This window comes from Cucumis melo, chromosome 8 (assembly GCF_025177605.1).
Source record: "Cucumis melo cultivar AY chromosome 8, USDA_Cmelo_AY_1.0, whole genome shotgun sequence".
Lineage (NCBI taxonomy): Eukaryota > Viridiplantae > Streptophyta > Magnoliopsida > Cucurbitales > Cucurbitaceae > Cucumis > Cucumis melo.
In genome coordinates this window covers 17225016-17239378 of record NC_066864.1, presented here as the reverse complement: position 1 = coordinate 17239378, position 14363 = coordinate 17225016, and the positions used below count along the sequence as shown (strand labels likewise).

At 33.7% G+C, this 14363-nt stretch overlaps 1 long non-coding RNA gene across 1 annotated transcript; it reads left to right on the top strand.

The window, feature by feature from the left end:
• Positions 1-5124: 5124 nt before the first annotated feature.
• On the top strand, positions 5125-6130 carry LOC127150509 (uncharacterized). The gene is made up of 3 exons (XR_007822892.1): positions 5125-5262; positions 5396-5483; positions 5912-6130. It is a non-coding gene; the product is annotated as an uncharacterized LOC127150509 (long non-coding RNA).
• Positions 6131-14363: the final 8233 nt, after the last annotated feature.

Genomic DNA, 14363 nt, shown 5'->3' with positions numbered 1-14363 from the left:
GATAAAAGAAAATTTGTAAGAAAAATTAAATAAATCATGAGGACGTCAATGAAGAACATGCTTATTCAGTTCGTGAAATAAAGATGAATGAAGAACGTGATCGAATTGCACATCTTTTTGTCTGCTTGATATTATATTGTCTTGAAAAAATATTTATCTTATTTATATTTTGTCATTGGAAATCAATTTTTTTTATGGTTATATATTTACATTTCAAAATATTTGTGATTCTAAAATTGAATTTAAAAAAAAAAATACAAAAATGAAATTAATTCTTAGTTTAAAATAACTAAAAAATTAATAAATTTCAAGATAATGTACGATTAATTTTATAATATATTTATGAAAAAAAGATTTCAAACATGTGTATTTGTTTGTGAAATTAGTTCATAATGTTTAATAGTATTTTATCGTAATTTGACCTAAGTATAAACATTGTTAGTATAGAACAAACCAAACATAATTTTTCATATAAACATTTATAAAAAGATCAAACCAAACATGTAAGTATTTAGATTTTAAACTCATTTTACAGAAAAGATTTTTTAAAAATGTATTCTTAAAAAAACATTTTTTTCATAGGTAATCCAAACGGGCGCTTAGTATCATTAGTTACAACGATGTTTATACCAAAGATTAGTAAATTATTAACATACAAACAAAGAATCACACAGTCAACTAAAAAGCAAGTTCTAGTAAACACATATATATAAGAACAATTGACATTTAAAACATTTTGTTTACTAAAGTGTTGTTAATTGTAAGATCGCAGAGAGATTCTGTGAGTTTGCATACCTTTTGACTTAAAACATTAATAATAAATTACTCAACAGTAAAAAAGGAATTACTTGCAATAGTTCTTTGTGTTAAAAAATTTCAAGGAGAATGAATCAATAAAACATTCATGATCAAAACAAATTTAAGATCTTCAAAACTTGTCTTAGAAAAAGATATAAAAAACCTTAGCTTATATCAAAACAATTTTTTGCCAGTTGACAAGTCATACTGTCTTGCTTTTGACTTTGAAGGTTTGTCTATAAAAGGGGAACAAAACCTCATAGTCGATTACCTTTCAAGGGAGTTGCTAACTCCAATATTCTCTACTGTCTCTAAAGATCTCTTCCAAAAAACGAGCGTCGATCGAGGATGTGGTAGAGGAAGAGGCAACTTTACCTATCACACCCTCTCCCTACCATCCTCTCTACGTGTGAGAAATGGTGTGAAGCCATCATATGGCGACTAGCTTAGGACACGAAGTGACCTACTAAACCTTATAATAATATTTGGAACGACTCTTTAGAGTAACATTGCATAAAATATGTTTCAATACTAGTAACTAAAACTCTATTTATCAACACATCTTTGACTTAACACAACTCAATAATAAGCATACGACATACAAGTCTGATAAGAGAGTGACTATTGAACCCGTTGGATAAATTAGACAACTGGGAGCGGTAATCTCAGCTTTGTGATGATGATCTTTACCCGAAAAATGACAACTTTTAAAAAAGTGAGCTAGAAAGTTCAATGAATGACGAGTTAAACAAAACATGAATAAATTTTTAGCTTAAACTTTCTTTTTATGTTTTGTTAGAACCTTCTTAAATAGTAATCTTGAAATAAAGCTCAACAGTCTTAATGAGTTTGCAATCTAACTTACAACTCATCTAATATCAAAGTGATGGAGATTACTAGACATAGATGATGATGGTCTCGATGAGTTATGGTTTCTAGCAAACTCCATTGTGGTAAAGATTACTCGATACAAACAATGTCATTTACAATAATTTACAAAAGAAACCTAGGAAGTATTTCTAATGTTTTACCATGACATTTAGAATGATTTCTACATTTAAAGCTGAGCATTGAGCATAACTATTTAGAAGCATGTTTTGAAAACATCACTCTATTGGCATTTTTAGCTCATTTTTTCAAATGTTTTCTCACTATCCAAGTAAGAATCATGTTTCCCTAAGTTGAACTTATTGCTGCCATGTAAACAAGTCTAATAGGAGAAGTTTTAAAGTTATTATGTTTAAGTAGTCGTATTGTGGGTAAAGAAAACCGATTGTATTAGAACTCTGATTTTGTCAAAAATTTTGTGAGTACTTTGTTTTACACATTTGTAAGTGAGATGGACTACACTTGAACTTTCTTTCTCTGAAAGTGAATTATATGCTCCCACAACGTTTTAAAATAAGGGTTAAAAGGTTAAGGGTCAGAAGGTATCGTTATGGCAAAAGATGGTATCGATTAACTTCATGTCGTCTCTTGGGGTTGGAGTAGGTGGTCCGAGAGGGGGTGTGACAAAAAATCTAGGCATCTACTGAATACCCTCATCATAAAATCTCTATGCACAGGAAAAACATCTCTTATAAGATTTATATAAATCTCTAGGTATTTCGTTAAAGCCTTAAACGTTCCTAGGCTACAAAGCTTTAAAACTTAATCTCAAACTATAATAGCATGTAAAGATAACTCTCTTGCAGAAAGCAAACCATAAATCTTCTTCGGTAATTCTTTTGCTAAAATCACTACAAGAAATTGGCTTTTTAATAGCCTACGAGGATAGCCCATTTCAAATAGAGCTATTGAAAAACGTGAGAATAAAATATCTTCAATTAAAAATTAAAAGGATTTCCCCAAAATTTCACCAAATCATTTTCTCCTCCTTTCATTTCCCTTTCAAATTTTAGAAACCCTCATTTCATTCCCCTCCCCTCTCAAATTTCAGAAACCAGTTGTTATCTCTCCCCCTCTCTCCGTCGCTCTCTTCTGCTCACTCCCTCTCTTTCTCGCTCTTTTCTCCTCACCATCTCTCTCTTTCGTCGTCTATAATGATATAATTGATAGGTTGTACACTTGCACCATCGACGGGAAACCTCTATTGTTGATAACCCGAGAACTTATCGCCTAGCCACCCCCTTGTGCCGTTTAACTTGCCGGACGTCGACAGGAGGCCACACCACCAATCTGCACCTAACCTCTGTGTCAAAACCACGTTTACTGCTGAAAGTTGAACCACAATGTCGAATCCCTCTCGTGTTGAAATCTGTCCTCGATGAAGCTCGATCTACACCATTGGAGCTGTTATGGGTATGTTTTGGTGAGTATTTATAGTTTTCTTGGATTCATTTTATACCAATAGGCTTTTAACTCAAATTAATTAATAACTTTTCTCATTTCATTATTCACATTTTCGATTAATCAAGGAAAATCACACATTAAGTACAGGCATGCTAGGCTGCCTGCCAATCTTGTGGAGCCGCAAAGAGACTTATTTGAGGCTCATACATATGAGCGGGTGGATCGCCTAGACTCCTACCACACGGGGTGGAGAAAGCTAGCTCGCAATGCTAATACTGGAGTTGGCATTTTCAACTGAGCTTTTGAGATGCCTACCAATTTGGTTGGTTTTCTTTCTCTGCTTCGATTGGGTGCAAATGTCCTACTTGATTTTGCTTGTCCATTTCAAAAGTTGGTAGGTTTTCCTTTTTATATCACAATTTGAACAGTCTTCCATGCTTCTTAGGGGAGTAAATAGTAGATAACTTTTACTGGCCTTGAGTATTTGCTATGAATAATAATTAATGAGGAAAAAAAAAAGAAAAAAGAAAGAAGCTAGCAACAGCTACAGGATGGCCATTAAGTTCAAAAGAAAAAAAGAACTCTCTTGCTCATTATTGGTGTTATTGTTCTTCATGCAATTAAATTATTTTTCCCTTTCAGGAATATACCATAGTTTATAATTTATATTTAAGCACTGTGTATTTTGTCTTCTGGCCAGTCATTTGGGACCTCCAAAAAGACGAACAACTGAAGAGGAAGAAGAGAAAGGGAAACATCCAAATTCTGAAGTGAGAACTCTAATTGATTGTCTGTGCAACTATATTATTCCTTATATTGCATTTATGGATTTTATATGACTCTTTTCTACCACTTTAGGACTCTGTTTACCACCACCCCACACTAAATTCCACTGAAGCTCTACCACCTGAGAAACCTCCAATGTTTAAATCATCAGTTGGTAAGATATTTTCCAGGTTTTCTGTCAGTAAACTATTGGCATTTCTTATTACTAGCTCTTCGTTGGTAAATAAAATAATGCTTGCTTATTCTATTGTCATCTTTGTCTGTCACCATTAGATTAATGCTTGCTTATCTTCTATTGGTAAATAGAATGAATGTATTTTATTGGTTTGTCATTTTTCTTTGGGTTTGGGTTTGTTAAGTAGATTTTCTTGCGATAATTTTATTTATGCATACTATGCTCACATACTAATTGTGGAGTCCTTTACAAATGAAGTTTAGGCAAAAATTGGTATGATTGAAGAATTTAAAACATCCTATTATCTTGATTTCTATTTATGCTTCACAAATAATTTGTTTTTGTATCCAAATTATTTAAAAGTCAGGCGTATCTGGATTAGATACATTCTTGAGTAGTTAAAAGATTTCAAAACCTTAATTGTTGTGTTTTTGGGTTGTTCTTCCAGATGTATTACTAGATAGTTGTAATGCAATTCATTTGGCTATGGAAGAGAAGTCAACTGCAATACAATTTCATCTATATTAGTAGAAGTCTTCATATTGTGTCAACTGTCGAATAAAGAAAAAGATACCAAGAATTATGTGCTTTGCTAAGATCATATACTCTTTTTCAAAGCTGCTCTGTTAAATGAGCTATGAATGAAAGTTTTAACACCCTTATGTACTTCTTTCGAAGTCTATGCAATCTTGTTTTAATGTTTTTAAGATAAGATGATCAATCTTAGGAACAGACATATGAGGTCAACTTCAGAGGACTGAGTATATTCTCAAAAAGTTGTCAGCTAATCTAAAAATGTTAATAGTAGTTAGGAAGATGTAAAACTTCATTGGGATGAATCTTTAAGGAATGATATTTTGCTTCATCCTTTCAGTTGAATTATATTTGTTTTCTCCCACTGCCTAGTTAAAAAAAAAGGATTCAACATATCCTCCAAGGTTTTTGTTCTTTTTTTAAAAAAAAAAATTAATATTTTAAATTAACAACTTTGTTTTTGGGAAAAATATCGTGTTTAGGTACTACCTCAGTAAAATATTTGTTTTATGTTACTTATTTCTCAACAGAATTTATTAAAGAAAATAAAAAAGTTTTTCAACGAATCCTTTATTTGAAATTTATTTACTTAATTCCAAGGGCAGAGACACACGGTGTTTAGTGCTCTCCCAAGCCTTCTCTTTGGACAGTCGTTGGGAGGAGCTATGACTTTTAAGGTACATCTAAAACAACCTCGATCATGGAGTGGTGCAATTGTTGTTGTTGTGTGTGTGTGTGTTTTTTTTTTTGTTATGTGCATTCTATTGTTGGTCTAAAATTTTCTTATATGCTCTTCTGTTCTTACTAAAGCTCTCATGGCCTAAAACATTGGTTAAGAAGTGGTTCAACTAGAAGAACAAGGCCGATGATTTCGTATAAGATGATATCACTTATAGAGGTGAGTGTTGTGTTTGTTCAAATTTCTTAATGATTTTGATAAGATAATTGGTTTTTTGGGATTTTCTCATTTCCTCTAGCTTGTCCTTAACCTGAATTAGATTCTTCTTCTAAAGTCTGAATGATAAACTTGTATTAGACTGCTTCTCGTCACTGTTTTGTCTTGTATACAAGTTATTTTTTGTCATTAGTGGAGTGTTCTATTTAGGTGTAGCCCAACAAGAGATTTATAATTTGTTGATTTATAATTTGTTTTCTTCCTCTCGCTGTTTGTTTTTTTTCTTTTGGACAGGAAAACAAAAAGACTAAAAGTTGAGTTATATATTTTTTTCGTTATGGACATATTTGGATGCGTGCATTTGATGATGATTAACTAGGAAGTAAAAGTTCAGCTATAACATTCTTTTGTCCTTGGTGTTTCTTTTTCAGGTGGGGGTGATGAAGAATGGAGAAGCCACTGTTCAAAGAGGGAGACGTGTGGTTGATTAAGGATGAACGTTATGGATGGATTTAGATGCTTGTATTTTGAGGGTTGATTTGTGTGGTTGATACATTGACTAATTTGTGTATTTTGAGGTTTAATTTGTGTGGTTGGTACATTTAGACCGCAACATTAATTAAGTAAATTATTGACTACTTTATTTTGTAATTGTAATACATTATGAATGGAAGTTTAGTACTCATTGTGCTGTGAAGTATTTATGTCTTTAGATTTAACTAACATTTAATCTTTGAACTAAAATTTATGAAAAGCTAATTAATTCAAAAATTATTTTTGAGAAAAAAGTTACCTCTTTCATAGCAAAGATTTATATAGTCATGATATCAAAAGGTTATTATAATTATTACAATAATTGAAAACAATTAAATAGCATTATTATAGCTTGATTATAACAATAAATACTATATTATAGCTTACTACTCTAGCTATAAATAGTATTTTATAGCTTTGAAAAAAGGCTATTATATGTCAAAGATAGCACAATTTTTAAGCTATATAAACTTATTATAGCTCTAATGAAAAACGCTATCAAATGTTTTTATAGCAACGTATATAAGCTATATCTTTATACTCTACGATAGCACTCATTATAGCTTCAGAAAAACGCTATAAAAAGTCCCAGACTTTTAATAACATGGGCTGTCAGGACCTTCGAAAAATGCTATAGAAAGTCTATTATAGCCTTTTTCGTTAGCTATCGTATATGTTATTTCTTGTAGTGAATCTACTTGAAATAAAAATACATAGAACTCAGCAAGACTCGTGCTTATTCATAAATCTCAAGTTAGAGGAAATAACTTAATAACACTATTAAAACCATCATTAAGCACATGCTTTTCAACTTTTTCTAAACTTTTTAACTCATGCTTTTGGAAATAGCTCTCTTAATCAAGTATATCTTAAATATTAAACTCACTCACATGTGGTAGCTATGTTCTCGGCTTATAAATTTTCCCAGACTCCTTTTCACCTGAAATTAGATAATTTTCATCCATATTAATCCTCTAAAATCAGAAAATATCAAAACTTTACAAAAAAAAATCCAAAAACATAAAAAATTGATAAAAAATGGCCTTGGGCATGGTTGGTTACTGGGCATGAATAAGATGAGCGCGCACAAACCCACAAACGTGCTTGGTTGTGTGCTAATCTCATGCTCCTCTTTTTGTGTGCCCATGGCCACGTGACACAATGTTGTGTCCCCCTTCTTTGTACATGACTTATCACATGGCTTGGGTACGCGCCTCACACAACCTAGCTATATGCTGGCCATGTCCCATGTGTGTCTAAAACCCTAAAATAACCTCCTTATCTTGTCTTTGCATGAATACACAAGCCTCATGTCTTGATGCTCGACCAACTTTTAAACCTTCCTCAAAAAACCTATTTGATTCTAGAAACATGAATCAACTTCCCAAGCTTATAACATTTACTCAGTCATCAAAATTCAAAAGTTTCTTCTTCAAAGTTTCTTAGAAATGTCTTAATTTGCTTACCTCAAAATTTTAGCTTCAAATTCAGAATATTGCGTTGTACAGCCTTCAAGAACTCCACACTTCTTTTGAAAATGACCTTCACTTCCTTCAAACCGATGAACACTCTCCTCATGTCTTCTTTGTACGGAAGCCCTACCTCACAAACTATACTCCTTAAAGATTCTTTTGAAGTTGGTTTGAAAGTAAACACACGTGTAGTTTGAGAGCATTGATCATTTGAATATAAGCTATTTATAGAAGTCTTTGCATGGCTGAGAGTGATATCTCTTGTCGGCTAAAACTTGAACATTTGCATGTTAAAGACACATGTTTTTAAATCTATCGATTACCTTGTCATCTTGAACACCCTTCTGTCACATGGCACTTCAACTTGACTTGCGATATCTTGCCTAGCTTTGCATATAGAGGTTATAATCGAGTGTGGCTCTCAAACACCTTGTTGGTCGCATCACATGTTCACATGGCCTTTGTAACGCCCCAAATTTTGGGATGTTTAATATTATTTGAGTTGTGATTGTGTGATTTTGTTAGACATTACCTAATGGTGGTGGTGCTTGGGAGTTGTGTTAATTGGATGTATTTGAGGAAACTTGATTAATGAATTTTTAGTAGTGTAATTAATTAAGTTTGGAGGATAAAATAATTTCTTTATTTGGATAATTAAATTTGGAAAGAGTTATTTGTTGAAGATAAGATAATTGAGTTGAGGAGAGAGAAAAATTGAATTATTTTGGTTTAAGATAATGTGATATTTTATTTGGAAAAAATATATATATTTATAAAAGGGAGTGATGTGATTGGTTATTTTTGAAATTTAAAAAGAGAAGATTTGGTTGTTTTGTGAATTTCTAAAGGAGTAGGAAAAGGAGAAAAATAATAATAATTGTATTATTATTATTGGTTAAGTAGGCTTCTTGGGAAGTGGATCATCTTCTTTACAAAGAGGAAAAAAAAACAAAAAAAAAAAAGGGAAGGAGAAGGACCAAACCCTAACCCTAGCCGCCGCCACGCCGCCACCACCGTCGACCGCAGCCCGCACACCGCCGAGCTCCAACTGTCACGCGCGGATCTCAGTCGCGTGTCCAAGTCGATCACGTGGAGCCTCGCCACATCGTCTGCGCTGATCCGTCGTTTGCCCGAGCGTTTCTGCCAGCTACCATTACGAGTTCAGCCGTGTCACCCAGCCGCTCGCCCAGCCACACCGTCGCCCATCGAGCGCCGTTCGTCGAAGTCTGTGAAGCCCGCGTTGCTTAGCCGCTTGCTCAGCTACACCGTCGCACATCGAGCACCGTCCATCGAAGCCTGCAAAGCCCAGCCGCGCCCGCACCTCCGCAACTCGAGTCGCACACACGCACCCAACCTGAACAGTCGCGCCCTCGTATTTGACCCGGAACTCGACCCGCGCGCTCGAATTTTCTTAATCGCGTGAAGTCGATTCGACCCGCACCCTTCTCTATGAGCTGATCGCGAGCCACGTGAGCGCCTACACAGTAGCCGAATCAAACGTGCGAGCTGCCTGTCGAGCTATCCTGCGAGTTTCTACTACTAGCCCTACAAGTAGAATTAAGAGATCTCATACATTCTTAGTTATGCACATTGATGACTAGACCGCATAACGACATGTCAATTAATGAGGATATGATATGACATGATGATGTGATTTGATGTGATGACATGATATGACATGATGATGTGGTTTGATATGATAATATGTTTGTCATGATGATGTGATGTGATATGATGATAGGATGTGACATGATGACGTGATGATGTTGTGTTATGTGTATGCTATGGTTAGGGTGCATGTTAGCTTATCCTATTAGAGTCGTACCTGTATGGGTGTCCTTGGAGATCACCACCTATTTAGGGTTGTGTCATCCGACGGGACCGCTAGTCTGACACTGATATAGACATGATTCAAGTGATTCGACAGGATCCTCGCAACCCGATTGTCTTAGTGTTTCCTCCAGGAACGCTACAAACTAATTTGTCCTAGTTGTTCCTTGGGTCACCGAAGACAAGATTTTGTTCCTACGGGATCACATGTTGCACGTGTTCGGGAATGTGCCAGTTCTTGGGTACCATTTTCAGGACTCTAATAGGAAGTTAATAGGCACCTAGCGGGACTAGTAGTGGGTCCCTTACTGAGTATTTTATACTCACTCTTTCCATTTCATGTTTCAGGCAGGGGTAGAAGTAAGGGCAAGGGCAAGCTGGCGAGCGACCAGAAGTGACCGCGAGCCATAGGGACCTCTTGCTTTCGTTTTATATCCGAGTTCAGATCTTAAATTTTGCATTTTAGTTATTCCTTATTTGTTATTCCATTTCTTTAAAATTAGATAGGGCCCGAGTTAGGATTTTATTTTTATACATATCGTAAATTACTTTTGATTAGGCTTTTAAATAATTAAATTTTGAGGTTTTGTTTCATTTTACCCAAACTTTATAAATCTTATTTGTCTTTTAAAATTAGTAATGGCTTCGACTTAGTATAAGGAGTTGGGTCATTACAGTCTTACCTTGGCACCTAGACACATTGGCCCCTATGGCCTCCTCGCCTAGAGGTGTGGTTGGTCGCGTAAGAAATACCTTTAGAGGTTTGGTTGATTTGTTTCTTTATTGAATCATGAATATGTTCAAGTTAGACTCTAAGTATGCGACTAGAGTTCGCAACTAGGTTAGGATCATGCAATAAAAGGGACATAATCCTACCTACACGTTGCTAATTGCAATTATTCATCATTTTTAGTACAAGTTTCACTATTATAGAAATTGGATTACTTGACATTAATATAGTATCAAGTAAACCTATACTTAACGTTTTAAAAAGCGTCAATGTCTACTATCAAGTATAGTCGCATTACTTGACACTAAAAAACCATCAGGTATTCTATTTCTTTACATCATTTATGTGTCAAGTAAGATATCACACTTGACACATATCACACTTGACACTTTCTATGTGTCAAGTAAGATAGTATACTTGACGTCTTTTATGTGTCAAGTAAGATGTTGCGTTTAACGATTTTTACACATCAAGTAAAACCGTATACTTGACACTGTTTACATGTCATGTAAGATTATATATTTGACACTATTTATACGTCAAGTAAGATAGTATACCTGACATTACACGTCAAGTAAAATTATATAATTGACACTATTTATCCATCAAGTAAAATAGTATACTTGATTCAAATAAGATAGTATACTTGACATGTATTTAACATCATGTATGTCGTTTATTAATATACTAAATATATTATACTGATTTTCCATTTTTCATTTCCTGCATTATGTACATTCGTTTCAATAAGACATAGCCATCAGCAAAATAAATTCTCCAACCAGTAGTTACACAAGAAAGAAACCATAAATAGTTTAGTATAATAAGTAAACAAACAATAATTTCATTCTTTTCAACAATGTCATCAACAATTACACATTCCAATCCAATATAGCTAACTAAAATTTCCTATATGTAGCTTATTCCAAAAATAACAATAATAATAGTTGTCTTATATAACCAAAAGCATGTGTGGTATACCAAAACTAAAGTCTATCCCCTTACATCTTTTACCTCATGTATATAAGCATAATGGCTATGAACAAAACATTTACACAAAAGATGTTATGAGCATGCCCATAGGTTAGCCATTTACAAAGATAACAAAACATATCTAAGTGTGTCTATCATATGTACCGAGCTAAAAATTCTGCCTACTTTGCTTGTACTTCATCCAATTCAAGTTGTGAGTATCCACTTCTCGTATCAATCTATAAAACATAAAAAGTCGAATAGACACTTTGTTAAAAATAATTTCTTTTCTTCATATTATACTATTTACAATGTTACAATTAATGTAAGTAGTTTATAAAAATATCGCATCAATGATAATGCTTATGCCCTTAGTCACAATTTCTCACATATATCTCATGACATAATATCCACATTCAACGGTCTCTACTTGTAAATGACACTATAACACAAAACCAATTAACAATGCATATTAGATTATATGCTAAAGTAAGTTTTAAATTATTTTATAAATAATTCACCACTTTCTAGAATGAGGTTTTTTGGTCTTTTTCAAATTTTTTTGAGATTGAAAAATCGTTAAGGCTGTACATTTCCCAAAATATAGTATAATTCAAAATGAAATAATTTTTTTATCGAAAAAAAAGAAACATAAACAGAGTTAGCTTACATATTTGTTATGTATTTGATATCTTCTCGAGAGCTTGTCTCAACGAGTTTAGATGGTACACCACATCATTGAAGGAATGAAATTTCCAAATCAGAAGCGTATGAACGTCGTGCAAATGGAGTTCAATTCCTAAAACCAAAAAATCCAGAGAAAAACAAAACAAAACAAAACTAGAGCATGCTGATTTTTTGGGTGGCCGCATGTAATTATGGTGATAGTTAAGTTCTATTGGGTTAGATAGACAAGTTTTGTTGATATTGGATATATGCGAACTAGTTTTGTTGATATTTTGTTGATACTAGATGTAGGTGAGAAAGATAAGTTTTGATATGGTACACTTTTAGGCTACACATAAATTTTGTTTATATCGACATAGATGGAAAGCTTAGGCTCTTGTTAGAAAGTTTGGACTGCACGTGTATATCTTGTAATTAAGTATGTAATGACCAACTTATATATCTATGGTTCATGGATATATAAATATACAATTTTTTCGATGGAAAGTTTGAGTTGATTTCAATTTTAATGTGTATTTAATGTTGTTAAACTTCAAAACAGGTGCATGATAAATTATAAGGATATTTTAAAATATATAATTTTTCATTTGAAAAAAAAAACTTGACATCATAAATACTTGACATGTAAAAACTGTCAAAAACAAAACCCTCTTATTCTTACTGGTTTACTTGACGTATAAAAACTGTCAAGAAAATCTTATATACTTGACGCTTTTTACCTGTCAAGTATAATTATAGTTAACAGGAAAAAAACGTCAAGTAAACCTGCCTTATTCTTGACACTGGACTACTTGACACATTGAAAAGCGTTAAGTAAACAAATACTTGACAGGTAAAAAGTGTCAAGTAAACCCAGTTTTGTAGTAGTGAGAATTTTTTTCTCTATTATGATTAACCTTGTATCGAGCCTCCCTATATGTAGGACAATTTTGTAAATCAGCAAACTCTTTCCAGTACAATACACAGTTATACATGCATGCGTGAATAGTCTCGTACCCCAAGCCCAAGTCATGAAATTTTCGTTTGGCTTCATAAATAGAGCTAGGGATAGTATTACTACACATTGGAAACCCTGCTCTTAAGAGTTCTAACAACCTGTCAAAGGACTTGTTACTCCAACCGTTTAGAACCTTCACGTGCATCAACTTAACCAAAAAATTCAAGGAGGAAAATTTAGAACCTTCCTCTTCCTGTTAAATCGAGGCTTGTAAATTATTCAGCATACCAAAAATATCATCTTCTTCATGAATGTGGCTACTAGTAGTTCCTTTATCAAAAGGGTTATCATTAGTTCCTCCATCAAAGTTTTCTATACTTTTAAAGCTAACTGACTCTCCATGATACACCCATTCTATGTAGTAGGAGATATTCTACTAGTCAATAGATGTCATTCCATACACTCTAATGAGTTCCAATTTGAGTTTAAACATCTCTTGCATGGACACACCTTATTTGTCCATAGGCATCAATGTGAAACTTGGTAACTTCTAAAAATTGGGCTACTCCCTCTCTATACTCGAGGGAAAACTTACTCCTAATTTTTAACTAATTCCATTCCCTTCCATTCAATTAATTCTAAACCCCCTTCACCCTCTAATTTTCAACTCAAAATTTAAATTCCCCAACCCAATTTCTCAAATAACCCCCCTCAAAATTTTAACCACATTCCAAAACTAAATCAATATCCTAAAACTAATTCAATATTCAATTTTAAACTAACTAACGTAAACTAATTTCTAACCTAAACTAAATTCAAAACTAACAAAAATAGTTTTAAACTTACCAAAAATGGAAGAACGATGACACGACGACGAGGGAACGGTGGCAAGAGCAAGGACGACGAGTACAGGAAAATCATTTTCGTCTTCTCCTTCTTCTCGTCTTCACCTTCGTTTTAATTCTATCTTTCATAGAAACGAAATAAAATATATAGGAGAACTCTTGACGTACCATGAAGACGTCGAAAGTTCCACCTAGTACCCGACACCATAAGTGAATCATGAGGAATAGTCTGAACCATTTTCGATGCCATGCATGGGCATGAAGAACCCTGCTCTTACATAATTAATGTTTGACTTTTTCCTGATGCCCAAGGCAAGACGTCAGGAACTATACTACCCATTTTCGATGCTAGAGGATAACTGTTGGGAATAGGTGTCATCGTTCCCAACGCAATGCATGGGACGTAAGGAAACGTTATTTATTTTTTTAATTGTGAACTATTCGCGATGCCCTAAATTTAGACGTCGAGAGTGGCTTCCTCTTTCTGACGCCCTTTCTGAAACATCGAGACAAGTTAATTATAAAATAATGTTTTCGCCGTGTCTCAACGTGTACAAAACGACATCGGAAATAGGCTTCTGTCTCGATGTTCCCTATCTAACGTTATTTTATGCATCAGAAACCCTCTGATTTCTTGTAGTGTATATACAATTACAAACTACAAGACCACGTGATTAGGGCATCAACCCCAACAATTATCATATGCATTAATGACTACTGATCACTAAATGAAATATATAAGCAAGTAATTAGTATTTACTGCTAATGCAAGTTTGAATTGATAAAAATTATACTTACTTGGGATTACAAGGAGCAAGAACCAAGGGATCTTGTTCATAAGTCATTAATCTACTACAAATGTTTCAAGCTCTAATC